The sequence below is a fragment of the Taudactylus pleione genome, unplaced genomic scaffold, assembly GCF_031769625.1.
Source record: "Taudactylus pleione unplaced genomic scaffold, aTauple2 ptg000065l, whole genome shotgun sequence".
Taxonomy (NCBI): domain Eukaryota; kingdom Metazoa; phylum Chordata; class Amphibia; order Anura; family Myobatrachidae; genus Taudactylus; species Taudactylus pleione.
In genome coordinates this window covers 9,288,229-9,306,171 of record NW_028284467.1, presented here as the reverse complement: position 1 = coordinate 9,306,171, position 17,943 = coordinate 9,288,229, and the positions used below count along the sequence as shown (strand labels likewise).

At 46.2% G+C, this 17,943-nt stretch overlaps 1 protein-coding gene across 5 annotated transcripts in view; it reads left to right on the top strand.

Moving 5' to 3' along the window:
- Window positions 1-17,943, top strand: part of SLC11A2 (solute carrier family 11 member 2) — a 124,558-nt gene that overhangs the window by 33,537 nt on the left and 73,078 nt on the right. Inside the window, exon 1 of one of the 5 annotated variants that reach the window (XM_088465936.1) lies at window positions 8,049-8,131. The exons of 3 other annotated variants lie outside the window; for them this stretch is intronic. The gene's annotated coding sequence lies outside the window, so the exon portion shown is untranslated. One more of the 5 variants, XM_088465935.1, reaches the window with a different exon arrangement.

Here is a 17,943-nt window from a genome sequence, read left to right as displayed (position 1 = left end):
TGCTCAGAATGCCGGTGCCGGAATCCCGAAGTAGTGGGGTTAGTGGGAGGGTTAGCGTTAGGGGTTAGGCACTAGGGAAGAGTCAGGGTTAGGCACTAGGAGGGGATGGTTAGGTTTAGGGTGCGGGGAGGAGGAGGTTAGGTTTAGGCGCTAGGGGGGAGGTTAGATTCAGGCACTGGGGAGTGTTAGGGTAGGGAGAGGGGGAGGGTTAGGATACCTACTGACAGGTGTCAGTATCCTAACCCTGTCGGGATGACAGCATTGGGATTCTGACCGCTGTGACCCCGAGTGCCGGCATCCCGTACCCAACTCAGCTGGGGTGGTAATGCCATAGCAGGAGGACATACAGTGTCGATGCCTCTCTTGAGGGCAAAGAATAATGGCTGCCAAAAATGTCATAGCTCTAAGCATGTCATGTGAGGGGCAGGATGTCACAGTGCACAGAGCAGATCACATATACACTGGGTCTCATGCACAGTTAAACATATACTTGTTGGTTGAGTGCAGGTTCAAAAAATGGGCTAGACACATTCTGATCTTATCTACACCTACAATCAGAGAGGCGGAATAGGTGCAGGAATATGCAATGTACAGTAATTGTATCCACAAATGTGGTCTGAAGTAGATGCAGTCACCATCAAAAACTACTATCAGCACTAGGGTTTGAAAGGCTGTTACTGCAATACTATAGCCGGGAAACCGCAGCTTCTGGTCTCCTTGCCATAATGTCCACCAGTGCTAGCCTGTTTAGCATAGTGCTCCATGCGGGGATGACCTGTTTTTCTCTACTGTTTTGTTGCTATCTTTCATGGCTTCACTTTTTTTTTTTGTTCTGCATATAGGAGCATGTACACAAGCTTTGTGTATACTTTTTATGGCCACAAAATACGCTATTTTTGCTGCCAACTCTGCATCGTATCCATGGCCTGCCTGCCAGACACAGATACAGTAAGCAGCCAGTTTACTAAAGGGACTGAGGCCCTGAAACGGTCAGCATGCCATGTGAAGGCAGAGGGGGGAGAACGTAGGGGAGGATGTCACAGTGAAAATAAAGCATCACGTCCCATGTGAATGCTGTTGCCATGGGTGTCCATGACTCTGGAAATTCTGGAGAATTATAAGTCATCTGAAGACACAAACAAACCAAGAGAAACATTAATTACCGAGCTGCTTCTCATAGCCTGCCATACAAAATGTGTCTTTTTTCACGTGTATTTTTATGGTGAAAGCATTACATTACATTCTGGACCTCATTCAGAGTCGGTCGTTGCGAACGCTCGGTCGTAAGGGAAAAGGGGCCGGATATGCAAATGAAGCGCTCGCAAGTTGCGTCGTTAAGATGGGATCGTTAGCTGGACGAGCGAGGGGAGGATGCGGCCGTAAGACTAAAAACACGCCCCCTTCTCGTTCGCAATACACATCATCTCCAGGCATATAAGGATTAATCGAGACCATCGGGAACCATCGGAGCTGGTCGTAGAGCTTAAGGTTGACCATACCCTCTCTTAAGCACTACGATCAAGTCAGTGTAAAAACCTCCCATGTCACATGTGCCATGACACTACTTAGTTAGTTATGCACTCCCATAAAACGCCGTTTGCATAGTCAGGCACGCCTGCGTTCTGATCTCGACTCCCCCGTTCACAAGCACCTTCCCCTGTTACCACCCACAAACGCCTCATCCTGTCACTCAAACTAACGACCTGGCCAAGTTGAAGGAGAGAAAAATTTCCGATCGCAACAGCTAGTCTGCGCACGCGCATTGCAAAACTTACGCATGCGCTGTTTTGCGAACATCGCTGGTACAACCGAGCAGCCGCTTACGACCGACTCTGAATGAGGTCCTCTCTGCCTTAATATCTTATGTTTTGAAAACAAAAGCTTCAACTTTCATCTGTGTAGGCGTAGACCGCAGCCGTCCAGCCGAAGCCCAGCCCATTCACACCTTTCCCCCACCTTCCCAAGTCAAATACCGGGTCACACTGTGACACGCAAGGGCCTGTACTCCTCCTCCTGGGCCCGCATCCCCCAGCACCTCACTCCTCCTGCTTCCTTCCTGTTCCTCTCCTCTCCCATCTGCTTCCTCCCCTGTTGTTCAACTTACCTCTCATCCCAAGAATTATGGTACCGCAACATTGCAGATGATCCTGTACCCCAATATGTAGTGCGAGAAAGAAATGTGCAGTCAGAATGCTGCTTATTGAATTACCCATGAGAATGGGCTCTGTATTGTATACTAAGCAATAGGGAAATAAATATCTCTTATATTTTAGCTACCAGAGAATGGGCTTTGTAATTCATACTAGGCACCACAGAATGAGATCACTATATTGCATATTAGCTTCCATAACAAGGATTCTGTAGTGTACACCAAACTGCCAGATAATTGGATACTTGCCTACCAATGACAGGGCTCTGTATTGTTTACTAGCCACCAGAAAGTGGTGTCTGTATTCATCCAATGGTGTATCTGCTATAAATGCAGTGCATACAAGCTATAAGTCAAGGTGGCCCCCGCACCAGCCCGATAACATTTCCACAGTTGTACCATCACAACCCAGGGATCCCTAATAACCTGGTCCTGTGTGGGCTATAGCAGGAGGATATCTACAGAACGACAATGGCCCAGGGACAGATCAAGGCAGGTATGAAACATTATAACTTTTTTAAAAAAGTGTTGTGTTGTGGTGCAATCATTGCTGAGCCTGTGCTCTATACGATATTATAATAGTGCATCATATTTATCATCCGCAACCTTAGCTGTATACATGTTTTTTTTTATTAACTTCGTTCTAAAATACTAAACTTAAATATTACTGTACACTATTATTTATATGGAAAATATTTCTAAAATAACAATAATAATAAACACCCTGGTTACTTACTTTTTTTGTGGGAGTGACCCAAGCACTAATCTTGTACATAGACCAACTAACTTTATAAAATGCCCCTGTGATCACTAGAACCAGAATAGAGTATACACAGGAGAAGGATAGAAATATTACAGCTAAACCCATAATTATAACATTTGTATTTCTAAAGCATACCGCCCAACATTATCCCCAAGGAAGTCTGGACAAAGATTAGCCAAATCCCCCGGGGGATTGAGCAGAGATTTCAAAGCACTAGCCACCCCGAATACCATGACCATCCCATACTATGACCACCTTTGAATTATTGCATAACTCACCATGGTGATGTCCCCGCGCACAGTGGAGAGAGGATACATACTGTCTAACATCCCACGTGTCAGAACAAACATTGCTCAGTGCAGACTTGGGTCTGCAGTGTCCATGTGTGCATATTTTGCCGGCATTGCTTCTGCGACTTTATGTAAATACAGTAGCGCTACAAGCCCTTCCCTGGTGTACATATGTGCGTCTGAATAGGCAAGAGCCTAGACAGCCACTTTGAGCATCATTAGATGTTGAAATACTGCTTGGTGCGGTCTTTAGGAGCAACAATTGGTCACACCATAGAAACCCATGCTGATTGTCCATCCGAGTATGGCCTACAATGTAAGCGATTACATATCGGAGTGCCTGCGACACTCCCATAAAACATCCATAGGGAGCGGGAGGACTAACAGTATTTGTTAGAACCTCCCGGGCTCTGCCTCCTCTGCTGCCTCTAATCAACAGGCCTAAAAGTGTGTATCCACTACACAAGAGTGGAACGACTGTACGATTACAACATCGTTATCGTTCAATCGTTCATCATCCTGTGCAGTGGTTAATGTTCCCACACTTGGGGACCTATTCATTATTTTCTCTGGAGGTAATTAGGTTTAGAACTGGCATGGAGTTCTACATAATTACCGGAGGAATTCATCATTCCTCCTCCCTATAACTATCTATTCCGAAAAGCTGCCATTTCTGCGATGACAGCTTTTCGGGAAATAGATAGTTTTCCCTCTCTACACTACCTTACCGCATCTGTAATCTGTGCTGCGCATGCGCTGTTACATTCGTAAAACCAGCGCATGCGCAGCACTGCCTACAGCTATGGTAATTTTGTGTGTGTGTCCCAACCCCCTCCACATACCTCGCCCCTGTCCCGCACTTACCTGCACGCTGCAGCGCCTCTGGTGTCTAATCTGATACGTGTTCTCCTTTTTTTTCTAAACTTTATTGTGTTCAGCTGTGAGAACACAGTGTCCGAGCAGAACACCGGAGCCAGAGGAGGGACCAAAGCGCCGGAGGAAGACACCAGGGGACCTGACCAGCTGAAAGCAGGTAAGTGTCACCTGCCATTCGCCACCTCACAGTGGCAGATAATAACTCCATCAAATTCCGAAAATACATCATTTTCGGAATTTGATGAATAGCATAATTTCCATATCCCCATACTAATGTATGGGGAGTGTGGAAATTAATGCAGGGGACATCAGTGATATCTCCTGTGTTAAGTTTCTTCATGAATACTAAAATAACGGTAATTAAGGAAAATGTCCTTGAAAACGTTATTTTAGTGTTGATGAATAGGCCTCTGAACGATATGTCGTTCAGTGCAGGCACCCTCTCTCATTCCCGAACATGCATGACCTGTTGATATCGGCAGATTGACCAGCATGTGCAGACGATGACAGATACCAACAATGACCAGTGGGAGTGCGCATCGCTGGTCGTTGCTGGCATATTCAATGCACGATTATTAAACGATTGAACGATAACGATGTCGTAATCGTTCAATCGCTCATTTTTCTCGTGTAGTGGATACGCGCCATTACTTTCACTGTGTACTCGCGCGGTGTGACGTGGTGACATCATGCCACATGCACTCTCTCTGCGTGTCTGCCTGTGAAGAAGCACAGAGGACTGGGAGCAGCACTGCAGGAGGAGAAGCTGAGCAGGAGGCTGAGAGACACAGAGGGGGAGGCTGAAAGACACAGAGGGGGAGGCTGAGGGACACAAGGGGCAGGAGGCTGGAGTGACGGGGCTGAGGGCTGGAAGCTGGAGAAATGGGGCAGTAGGCTGTAAAGACAGGAGGCTAGGGAGACACAAGGGGCAGGAGGCTGGAAGGGATATAGGGGCCAGTAGGTGACAGAAAGCACGAGTTTGATTGAACCTCTGTTGTATGATGATGACATTGGTTATATTCCTACACAAACAGGCATCTTCTGGAAAGTGTGACATCTTACATGAATAGTGAGTACTGTCTGAAGACACCATCTGCCCAGGGAGGATCAGTTTCTTCAGAGGACCACATTGCAGAGAAACCACCATACTGTATATGTACTGTAAGGTGTATTTGGAACGGAATGGAGGGGAATGCTCCCAGAGTGTCTAGAAATGGGTGGAGTTTTATGATGACATGCCCCCATTTTGAGTGACCACGCCCCTTGTGATGTGGTCACACCTATATTTTTTTTTTAAGCCCACTCTAACGCATTTTTTCTACTTGGACTGAAGGTAACATAAGTTCTGGTGAGGGGTTGGAACACCCATTGCCAAATGTCTAGTTTTGCTAATAGAGACTGTGGGCCTGATTCAGAGCCGGACGCTCGCTCTGAATCAGGGCTGGCCTAGCTTAAAATGGAGCGGCCTCCTGGCCGCTCGCATAGCTGTGAGTGACCACCCACAGCTTATGCGAGCGCCCAAAAAGATGGTCGCGATGGTCAAGACCATCGCGACCATCGGGCTTGCGACGAGACCCTGCGGTAGGGTCTCGCTGCCGCAAGCCCAGGAGTGCTTTTGGCTCTATCAGAGCCAAAAACACTCCCACTGACATCACTAGTGATGTCAGTGGGGCCGGACCCAGACAGTAGGCGTTCCCATGGGAACGGCTCCGTCTGGGCAGCCACGCCCCCGGCACGCCCACTAAAGGGGGCGTGCTGTCACTCACCATCGACAGCACGCCCCCTTTGGTGCGAGACCCCGAGCGACGGCTTCCCCGTTGCTCGCCGGGTCTCGCGCATGCGCACGGCGGAGGCGCCTCCATCGTGCGCATGCGCATTTGGGTAACATTGACCCGCTTGCGAGCGTACAGCGCTCGCGAGCGGGTCTGAATGAGACCCTGTGGCCCTGATTCAGAGCCGGACGCTCTGACAGAGCGCTCGCTCTGAATCAGGGCGTCTTTTTTTTTTTTTATGGAGCGGCCTCCTGGCCGCTCGCATTGCTGTGGGTTGCCACCCACAGCTAATGTGAGCGGCCAGGATGATGGTCGCGATGGTAAGACCATCGCGACCATCGGGCTTGCGACGAGACCCCTGTGGTAGTGTCTCGTGGCCGCAAGCCACAGAGAGCTTTCGGCTCAAACAGAGCCGAAAGCTCTCCCACTGACATTGCTTGTGATGTCAGTGGGGCCGCCCCCAGACGGTAGGCGTTCTCATGGGAACACCTCCATCTAGGCAGCCACCCCCTCTGCCCGCCCACCAAAGGGGGCGTGCTGTCACTCAACATCGACAGCACGCCCCCTTTGGTGCGAGACCCGGAGCGACGAATTGCCCATCGCTATCCGGGTCTCGTGCATGCGCACGACGGACCCGGCTCCGTCGTGCGCATGCGCTCTGGGCCACCATCGACCCGGTTGCGAGCAATAAGCGCTTGTGACCGGGTCTGAATCAGGCCCTGTGTGTCTCAATCGCAACTGCAACTCTTTGTGACATCGACCTTGCATCCAACTCAGAATCAGGCCTTGGGACTGTCTGGATCGGGAAAATTGGGAACTAAGACTATAGAATAATTATTTTATAATAAACGGTGCTCCCGATACTACAAACCCCCTGCCCACCATCACCTCTGTAATGTCCCTGTTACCCCTTGGATTCCTGTAGGCTCATTTACTGTACAACCTCCTCCTCCCAGTGCTCTCTTCTACTTCCTTTCCCTCCAGTGTCTACAATTTCTCCCAGCGCTAAGTAACGGATCAAGTAATGGACATCTGTGTTGGCACCCTGGTATTGTGCCCTAGGCAGCATCACCAGTTGCACCACCCTCAGTACGGCTCTGCAGAAGAGAATATGATAACATAATTAGCCCATGATCAGACCCAGCATAATGGTAACTATTGCTGCCTTATAGATCAGGGTGTTGTTTATGTGAAGTTTGTATGTTCTCCTTTTGTTTATCTGGGTGTCATTGCATGCTCGAGATATTCTGTTACATTTATTGACTGCTTACCATATTATCCCTGATGTTTGTTTGTTGTATTAACGGAGAGGGAAAGGGATATGCCTGTATACAATGATCTGAATGGTGCACAATATGGGCCTGATTCGGAGGTGGACGCCGGCTCGGCTCTGGGTGTGTCTTGTGCTGCGTATTTATGCTAATGCCATGACTGATTCTGTTCATACTGAGACACACAGTTGCAACGGCGCTAATCTGTCTCAGTGCGTCTTTAGATGCACCAGCCCTACGGCAGGTGTAACGTCTCATCTGAACATGGTGTAGCTGTCAGTGACTTGCCTGCGTTGCCTATCCACCCCCGTTACGTCCCAGGAACACCCACTGACATCCACAGCTCTTCCGTCCAAGTCTGTTCTGCGACTCCCGGCTGTAACCATTGGGACACATGCACAGTGCGAATCTGAGGCACGCGCAGACTTAAAACATCGGCCAACTGCGTGTGGCATCGACACTGTGTGAATCAGGCCCAATGCTGGCTATGCAAATAATGGGGTAATGATCGCAATTATCAGAAGTCCCTGACTGTATCCAGCACATCTATCCATACATCTACAGCACGCAAACATGTTGGTGATGAGGCTGGAGGTAATGTGCCGACCTAATTATATTACCCAAGACGTGGGTATAACAAATCTCGCCAGTTTCCAATTTTTTAAAAATCTTTTTCAAGTTATAATTTCATATATATATATATATATATATATATATATATATATATATATATATATATTCAAAATAGATACATTTATATACATTTATATTTGATGGTTTTATAAAAAGAAAAAAACAAATTAAGATTTTTAAAATATTTTACTTGGCTGTTAATTAATATAATTATATTGGATTTTTCATTCTCATTACCTTTGTTATAAAAGAAAAGGTATCAGCCTTCTTCAGATATCTGCAGCCTGCCAGGAATTTTCTGTGATAGTAATTGGAGAGAAGAGAGGAGTGACTGGCATGCAATACCGGCACTTGCCAGCAGAGGTCACCTCCTCCAGGTAACGCTGCATTAATCTCGCCATCTAGTCTTCCGGGGCACGTCACCCTCACCGTGGGGAAGCAGAGTCTCTTATTATCGTGGTGACATTGGCGAGGTTTGCCATGGAAACCACGAGGTGACTGTGTCATCCCGGCGGCGGACAGCGGGAGCGGACAGGGTAAGGCAGTGGCGGCGGCCACACCGGGGTGCACTTCCTGTGTTACTCCTGTATCTATGTACTGTATGTGTATTATGCTAGGTCACATGGTGTCAGTAGTGCAATGTGTATGAGGCCCATAGAGAGACCTCTCATTGCCAGCAGCAGCTCTCAGCCCCTGGTGCACAGTGACTGGTCTCAGTGGCTACTACAATATAGTGTTTTGCTTTCAGTAAGATGTTATTGCATCTAAGAATTGCTTGTCTTTGCTTGCTTCAGGCATTTTCTAGGTTAATTTAATATATTGTGCAACCAGGAGTGATCAGATGACGTATGGCATTGCCCAATAACACTAGCATGCAGTTACTTTGTATTTTTATTAGATATTTATTCTTAGATACTAGGATACACATTTCCTGGTATGCTCGCCATTGCGCTAGTGGGTTTATTTGTATTCTAATAATCTGGCCAGAGCCGTAACTAGACTTTTTGGTGCCCCTCCCGTCCCCTCCCCTCCCTCCATATTTTTTTAAAATAGGGACATAAGATAGGGTTATGTCTAGACTGTACAGGACTGATGGCCCTGTGACGTCACACCCACGTGACTCGGCCTGAAAGGGGGAGGGGCGGGGATGGTAACGGGGGACTAAAACTGTCCCCTCGCGGGCTCGCTACGCTCGCCACGCTTCGGGCACGGTGGCTCGCTGCGCTCGCCACAGATATTTATTCCCCCTCTATGCCCTAGTGGATGGTAACGCAGGAGCTGTCCAGCCTCCTGCAGCGGTCACGTGGTGTCTGTCACAGAGGTCCTTTCTCCAACTTGGAAATAGCAGCAACTGATAAGGGAGTGCACCTGAAAAGGAGCCATGGCCTCATGGTGAAGAGATGGGGGAGGACAGGAGATGCTGGGGATAAAAGAAGAGGAAGCTACAAGTGAGAATGATAATAAACAGGAAAAGTGACAGGGCCAAACAGAGCCCCCTGTACTGCGGTGCCCTGTGCCATGGCACAGGTCGCACTACCCTAGTTACGGCCCTGAATCTGGCTGTTATAAAGAGGCATCTGTTCTGAGCGCATATAATTCCATAGTAAACTTTATAGCCTGATGTTATACAAGACATGGTGATGACCCAGTCTTTCCACTACATTTCATATATATTATCACACTAATATGTACTGTATCTTCAAGTAACGATTCTTCTGCAATTTTCTTTTTTAATTTTTTTTATGATCCGTAATTTTTTATCTTATTTTGTGACTTTACACAAGTTTATTTACATTTTTTAAAGGAATATCTATGATCATTTACTGTATATGTCTCTCTCACAAGCACCCTTACGCCTAACATCCTTGTGTGCAAAGTTCTGGCATAAATACCACCATCTTGCTTCAGAAATGTGCTAGGCGTATTTGCTGAAATTGAGGCTCCCAGTTGCAGCGAAGCTAAGTTTGGGCTGCACCGTGACTGGTTTGAACTGTGTGAAGGTGGCGAGAGATCCCCTTTAAGGACCAGTCAAGGGAGAGCTGTACATGTCACAGGATATATACATTATGACATCGGAGGTTACTTCATAAGCCTTGATAAGTGTACAAGAAAATGCAAATGTATCACATGCTAGAAGTCATTACAAGAAATACTGGTTGAAAGGTAAGAGGTGCTTTGTAATACAGCCAGAGTCATAAAGTATTAACATTATTTACACCACCATGTTTACTATAGATATATGATATGGTCATATTACACCTTAGGCCCGTATTCAATTAGAGGCCAAAAGCCGTAATCGGCTACAAAGTTTCGCCTATTGCCGCTTTTCGCCTGGTAGGAATTTATCTCCAAATTCAATTCCAGCCGGAATTCGCCTAAGTGGAAATTCAATGCAATGTAATAGGCAAAAAAGATTTGCCTATGAATAGCGGGTGAAAAGAAGTGCAAAATCTTTATTTTGGGGTGCAAACGTGGGGAAACCACCCAGAATCCTTGGGACAGTCCCCCAAAGGTCAAATCTGGGCAAAAAAACATAAGAACACCTCAAAAAAGTACTTTAATTTTTGGGGTGAAAAAGTAAAAAGTGGGGGGACAACCATGAAAACTAGTGCAATAGACTTCTTGGGGGTCTGCAAGGATGGGTCAGGTGTTTTTGACATTTTATAAAAGTTCACTTTAGAATCATTTAAACATGCTAACACCCATTTTCAAGTACCCCAAATGTGACTGGACTACTTATTTTAATTAAAAAAATACAGCTTTATGCCATTCATCACCACTTTTGTATAGACGCTAATAAGAAGCAATTTAAACTACTTAAGTACCCCAAACACTTTTATTAGGGGTATTAGTACACATCTACATTGATCCCCTATGTTAGTGCATCTTATTTTGGGGTACAGACTGATTTCCTCACTTCTGACAGTACTTTCCGCCTGTTCCGCATTCGCCACTTTCCATTTTCGTGTGGTTTGGAATTGATTAGGGTGAAAAGCGGGGGACGCGCACGGAAAGTTTTCACCTCTGAAACAGGCGAAGAAGGCGGAAAGTCAGACAGGCAAAACGTTTTTCGACTTTTCGCCTCCAATTGAATACGGGCCTTAATGAGAAGAGGGAGGGGCTCTAGACTGCACACCCTACTGGTAATGAAAGGTGCCATCATGCTGAGATTTTTATAGTAACATACACAAAAACAGAGTTGCAGATGCACTATGTGATCATTACTGTTTTACATTTAAATGTATTAAATAGAATTTCAGAGGTAGTTTGCATATCAGTAGCCAATGATACGGGCCTGCCCACCAGCGTCAAGGTCACCTCATTGAGCAGGTCCCTAACACTCTGGGGTTCACATCTGGGACGCAGGGAACCCCAAAAGAGACCCCAGCCAAAGTCCTCCCCATGGCATCACATGAAAAAAAGGGTGACAGTGAAGTATTAAAGTATCAAGTGTGTAAAAGTAACTGAGTGTTAAGATAATAATAAAAGTAGAATGTGTGTGAAAAAATACATAAATAATAAACAAACATGAAGGTGATATACAAAGTGACTAGATGTATTAAATGCTGATGCCCTGAAGAGGTCCAGCCAAGACAGCTCAGGGGGCCCCATGTCCAAACGCTCACCCCAAATAAACTGACACTAACAATATACATAGGACTTGCTTGTGATTATGCCTGTTGCCTGGTGCAGTCAAATGCTAGGTCCCTGCTTAAAAACATATGAGGGTGTGGAGTGCAAATCTAGACTGGAGCAATCTCAAGCTTCAGATGTGTGTATAAATACACAATATGGAGTGTAGGGAGGGGCTCATTCCTATAGTGTGGTATGGCAACCACACACAGTAAGGAAAAAGGCGGCACGTCTGAATCCAGTGAAAAAACGTATTGTATTCACAACATCGTAAGCAATATACAGGCATGTCTGTATGTTGCTTATGATGTTGTGAATACAATACGTTTTTTTCACTGGATCCAGGAGTGCCGCCTTTTTCCTTACTGTGTGTGGTTGCCATACCACACTATAAGAAATAACTGTGTTTTGCTTAGGAGGGTACCCTGCTGTACACTCTTTTTTTTCCTGAGTGCCAAGCTACAGGCTGTGTGTGTGTGTGTGTGTGTGTGTGTGTGTGTGTATATATATATATATATATATATATATATATATTTTATACTTAAAATTTTGTATTGCTTTTGAAGAACCTCTGTTTTTAGTCTGTACCTTCTTTGAATTGGAATTTTACCTGTTGCTGCTTAAATAAGTGTATTGGTTACCTAGTAGTCGTTGTGGTTAACAAAAAAAACATTATATGCGTTATTGCACGGCACATTGCACTTTTATACAGTATATCTGAATGGGAATCGGATGGTGACCCATGGAGGGTTCACTGAATACAACTGCGAATATTCTATGCGTGTACAATTTTTCTTTTTCTTTTTTTTTCTGTCACGTGTAGAAACAAACTGTTATTTGAATATATGGTGGTATAGGAATTATGGATCTTACTTATATTGCTGCACTGAAAACACCTTACATAAATCAATTAATATATATTATTACAGGAAACATGGATGAAATATACACGAGTCACTGTGACTAATTATATGATTAAATGTTGGAGAGTTAGTTTATATAACTGTTCCAAACCAGGCACTTTTGCACTTTATACACACACAGGGAGATTTTGCTGCCTGGCTACTAGATTTTGCAGTGAGGGAGGAAGCAGATCCTCATCAGCTCCGGCGGAGATTCATGCCTATAGTATTGCGGTGTTCATATCATGCACATGTGCTGAGTGTCGCCTGCAGTGACTCTGTCCATCCCGGCCTGCACTGACAACTCCTCTCCATTCTGGCCTGCTCTGATCCCTGCTGACTGTCCCAGTCTACGCTGATCCTCCGGTACGTCCCAGCTGTCTAACTGTATAGAGCTCTCCGGTAGTAGGGTCTATGCGTGGCCAGGGATTGCAGAGCGACTGTATAGAGCTCTCCGGTAGTAGGGTCTATGCGTGGCCAGGGATTGCAGAGCGACTGTATAGAGCTCTCCGGTAGTAGGGTCTATGCGTGGCCAGGGATTGCTGAGCGCCTTCAGAGGAATAGTGGTGTGACCACGAGGGGAAGGGGGTTTTGTTGTAATTTCTGGCACCATTATTTTATATGAAATGTGGTCCGTTATTACTGGAGGGTGGGGGGTGGAGCAGGGGAGCTGTGCAGAGCAGGGAGGGGGCCTCCATTTTACTGAATCCATTCAGCTGTGATCATTTTGTGGACTAGTATAGTGTGTGTAACAGTTGCATAACACACAGAGCTGTGCTCCTCAATCACTCCTGTCATTTTTTTTGGGGGGGGGACGGAGGTCTGGCTCCTACACTTTCATCCTGGCTCCTAGATTTTAGAAAAATTTGGCAAGCCCCGATGTAGGCTATATGCAGCATAAGAAAAACTAAAGAAAGTAATTGATGCCATATGTATGTGTGTGCACTGTAATTGTGTTTTTTTATTCTTTGTTTTGTTTTTTGGTGCATTTAGCTGAGTTGGTCATTTTGTTACTGGTGCCTGTGAAGTAGTCCTACATTTGTGGTGTTATTATGTATAAACCATGCCCATACTTGCACATAACAAGTAGTCGGGAGGTATTTGGAAAACTGTCGTTTGTTCTGTGACCTGAAAAATATGACCTATGCTGTACATTTAGGTTATCCTCGTCATTTGGTCTAAATTATTTTCCTCTCTTGTTTTCAAGGAAACCTTCAAATGTTGGACAAAATGTTTGGAAAGTGCCATGTGCACGGTGCTTGGCTAATGATTATACATACATGCCAGTGTGGTTAATGGACAATGAGTTACATTTATGCCTACAAACTATACAGCAGGGACTGGCAACCTTTTGCTAGCTGTGTGCCAGCTATAGTCTAGTTAGTTTTATAATATATCTAATGCTGCTCCTCACCTCTATGGGGAAATTCAAGTGTATTGCACAATTTCGGCTACCATGGGTGCCGAGAGGGGGGTACTAATTGCCTGGGCTTGCCGGGGGGCCCATGTCCAACGCCGCCCCCCTCCTCCCTGTCAGCTGAGCAGCCCAGCAAACGCTGCTGTGTGCTTGGCTGCAAAGGGAGACTGCTTGCTGCAGCAGTCTCCTCTATCTGTGGGGGGATGTGATCATCCCTCCTCCCCAGCGCTGCTACAATGTTTGTTTGTTTTTTCCTTAAGGGGCATGACCACGCCTCCCGCAATTAGGCCACGTCCCCTTCATCTTGGCCCAACTCTGGTCTTGGCAGCCCTGGCGGCTACTAGGTGGCAACCGAAGGAGCAATTTAATTGTTGCTCCATTTGGGCGTTCACAGCCACCAGCGCTGATGTTTCTACTCTCAGCCCCCCGAGCTGGCGAGTAGAAATGACCGATTAGTGACCTATTTGAACTTTAAAACTGGACTTTTAGTGACGGCGACAATGTCCAGTCAGTTTGACGGGCTGCTACCTAGTAATACATAATAATATGGCATTCTGAGCACTGGCATTCCGACAGCCGGGATATGAACAACATCCTGAGCTTAGCGATGCCCACTGCTGCCTTCTCATATCCATCTGACGACGTACAACAGCGTGAACATCAATACTATTGACGCAGAGCAGACAGTCACGCGGCATGTAAGGCAAGTCTGACTAGCCGCAAACACTGCAGCTCTCCTGACACGCAGAGAGGTCTTACGCTGCGCTGGGGAATGCAATGGCTAATTTATGCATGCCCATGAGTGGTCTGTCACACCTGCGTTTTTCTAACCACCCCTCGTTACCACCCCCAAACGCTGACTGCCAGTCACTCACTTTTCGAGAGTTTCCAGTGTGCGAGAGTAATCACAATGCAATCGCAGTGCTGCGCTGCACATGTGCAATAGCAAACAATTGTTCGTTCTGCGAAAATCGCTCATTCTGAATCAGGCCCTTAGTCTTATCAGACATCTGTATCCTGAAACTGGTTTCTCATGTGATTAAGAAAATTAGTCTGATTGTGTATGTGACGATATGGGGGTTTATGTGCAGTTCTTTTTTCAACTGTGCATGTGCACCAAAAAATGTTATGCAATTTTGGAAAAACACAGATGGCTGCCTCCGATGGTGACTGACTGTCCCGCTATGCGCATGTGCATGGCTCTATCTGTGCATGCACATAGCCTAGCTATGATGGATCATCATCGATGGTTAATTGCGCAGTGCAGCGTTTGCACATGCGCAATAGCAAACAATCGCTCGTTCTGCAAAAATATCGGCATTGCGCCCGTCTCTGAATCAGGCCCTTAGTCTTGTCAGACATGAAAGATGATGCTTGTCCATAAAAGATGATGTTTTGCATCTTTCTGAGACCCGATTTTTGGCGGAAAAAATCTGAATTTGGCAGGAAAATACGAATTAATCCAAGCCCGCACATCTCTAATCTAAAAGAATCTTTTTCAAGCAGTCGATTGCAATAATAATTGAAAAATAAAACCGTATCATAAAAAATGTAAATATATACGATCTAAATGTAAAAAACAGCCGTTCCTATGAATTCCAAATTGCAGTTGTCGGCTATGGCCACATGTGACTTTAGATATATCGAGAAATGTTATGTCCAGTAAAGATTGTTCAGATTTATGAGCTCAAAATTGTAAATCTGTATCAAAAGTATAATACTGGGTCACATATATTTATAAGTCTTGTTCACCTTAGAAGCAATATCTGGAGTCCAGACTAATTAGTGATGACACAATGTAGTAATACTCATATGTTGCTAATGGGATGTAGTCGGCCTGCCGGTGTGCAGGATTCTCATGGTCTGAATACCGGTGTCAAAATCCAGACAGGTCGGGATCCCGTCACCAGAATCCTGACCGCCGGCATCCCGAAGGTAAGTATCGAGGGGTTAAGTAGCGGGGTTAGGCATTAGGGGGGAGGGTTAGGCACCGGGTAGGGGAGTGTTAGGGCACTAGTGGGGGAGGTTAGATTTAGACACCGGAGAGGAGGTGTTAGTTTTAGGGTGCAGGGAGGGGCAGGTTAGGTTTAGGCACTAGGGGGAGAGGTTAGGTTAGGCATCGGGGAGGGAGCGTTAGGGTAGCGGTTAGAAAAATACTTACCAGTCTTCCCTATGGGTGTCGGGATTCTGGGTGTCGGGATGCCGCTGTCAGTATTCTGACCAGCGGCATCCCGACAGCCTCGATTTCATACCCAACCAACGCCAATGTATCCTCTATCAACTATATCACAGATGCGAAGAGGTGTTTTATGTCTGAAAACATTGTATATGTCTTGCGCACAGGATCTGCTTCACACAGCCTATTTTCAAGCCGGCTCACCTAGAGCCACGCCAACTGCAGCTGCAGGAGGTACAACTGCGGATGGAATTCATTCCGACATGGGAACCTTACCTTAAGTAGCAGCTTGCGGTAAGCATTTACAGTGGCCAACTGTGTGACACTCTGCGTATAGCTCCAGTGCGCAAGACATATACACTGTTTGCAGAGATAAAACACCTCTTCACATCTGACTGTGACATAGTCGGTAGAGGATACATTGGTATTGTTCTTTTGTCTGTCCACTTACACACGGTTTTCACATTGTACATCGCTATATTCCCCCTATATCCCCTACTGGGATACATGGGGCTATAGGCATAGGGCTATAGATCCCTAGGCTCTCTTTATGGGTTGATTCTGAGTTGGACGCAGTTGAATGATTATTTTAATGGCGCTTGCATTTTGAGTTTGTGCGTACAAAGTCACAGTTACAATTGAGATGCATGGTCTCAGAAATGTCTTAAAAATGTGATTGTTCCTGGGTGGTGAGCGGAAGTGGCTATGCGGGCGCCTGTATTATGAGCGCATGTCGCAGGCGTGTCACTGAAGTGCTGCAAACTTGGATGGTTAATCCCTCACATTGGAGCCCATACTCTGATGGCCAATCTGCACCTAGCATGGGGCTGGTGCAAGTTTAAATGATGGGGCTGATGGTTGCATCTAAAAGAGTGCCAAGCGGTATGTGAGCGTCTAGAGATGCTCAGAGTGGGCGGCTCAGTCCTTGCACATTCAGACGCACACTTGTACGGCAAGGACGGCCTTGTAGCAGTATTTACATAAAGTCACCGCCGTGTGACCGGCAAACAATGCAGACACGGGCGCCGATGCGTCCCACTCTGAATCATACCGTATGTCCCAACCCGCCAATACAGAAATGATTTCAGGTACTCCTGAATTAAATCATGTATAGCAAGGATGCTCTGAGGTGCCAGCAGGCAGGTTGGGCCCATGAGGTGTAGGAATGGGTCACATTTCTTAGTGGAATGTCCTGACTGTTACACCACAAGATACAGTTCTGGCATGGCACTCGTAGAATGCAGCAAACAGATAAAGAGACATACTCTATAATCATGTCGGCCAGCATTATGTGTGTCTGCATAAGATAATGGGTCTGTAGGTGGGACAAGCCCTTGTTATACATGGCAAAATATATGCCTGAAGTATGCTGAAAGCCAATGTGACTATAGTAGATTTACTACTTGCGTATGTCATTTAACTTTATAGCTGTTGTTGTTAACATACTTGTGAATATATAGCCTAATGTATTCTCAATACAGGGGTGAAATAGTACAGAATAATTTAGAAGTCTTGCTGGCTGAGTTGTATCAGTTGGGGCAGAGGCACGTGTACATCACGTCTCTGCAGCCTGTTTGTACTTGTCCTTGGTGACCAGGCTACGTACTGGCAGATCATGGCCACCTGTATGCAGCAAGTTAGAGAAGTGCACATGAGAAGATCTCACCAGTGACCGTAGGAGGTGTATAAGGCTATACTGTGTGCTGTTGGCTGGCCAACGTCCAGCAGGAAATAGGAGCTACACAGGGACATTCCCACAAGAATGAGCTATGGGAGATTTACTCTCCTGATGAAATAATACTGTTCTGTAGCCTGTAGTGTCTACAGTGCAGTGTGACTGTAATCTGGGTTGGGTACGGGATGCTGGCGCTTGGGATCCCGGCAGTCAGAATCCCGACGCCGGCATCCCGACGGGTTAATACCGACACCTTTCGGTAAGTTTCCTAACCCTCCCTCCCCGCACCCTAAACTTAACCCGCTCCCCTAGTGCCTAACCCTTCTCCCTAGTGCCTACCCCTAGCCCCACTACTTACTGTCGGGATGCCGGCTTCAGCATCTCAG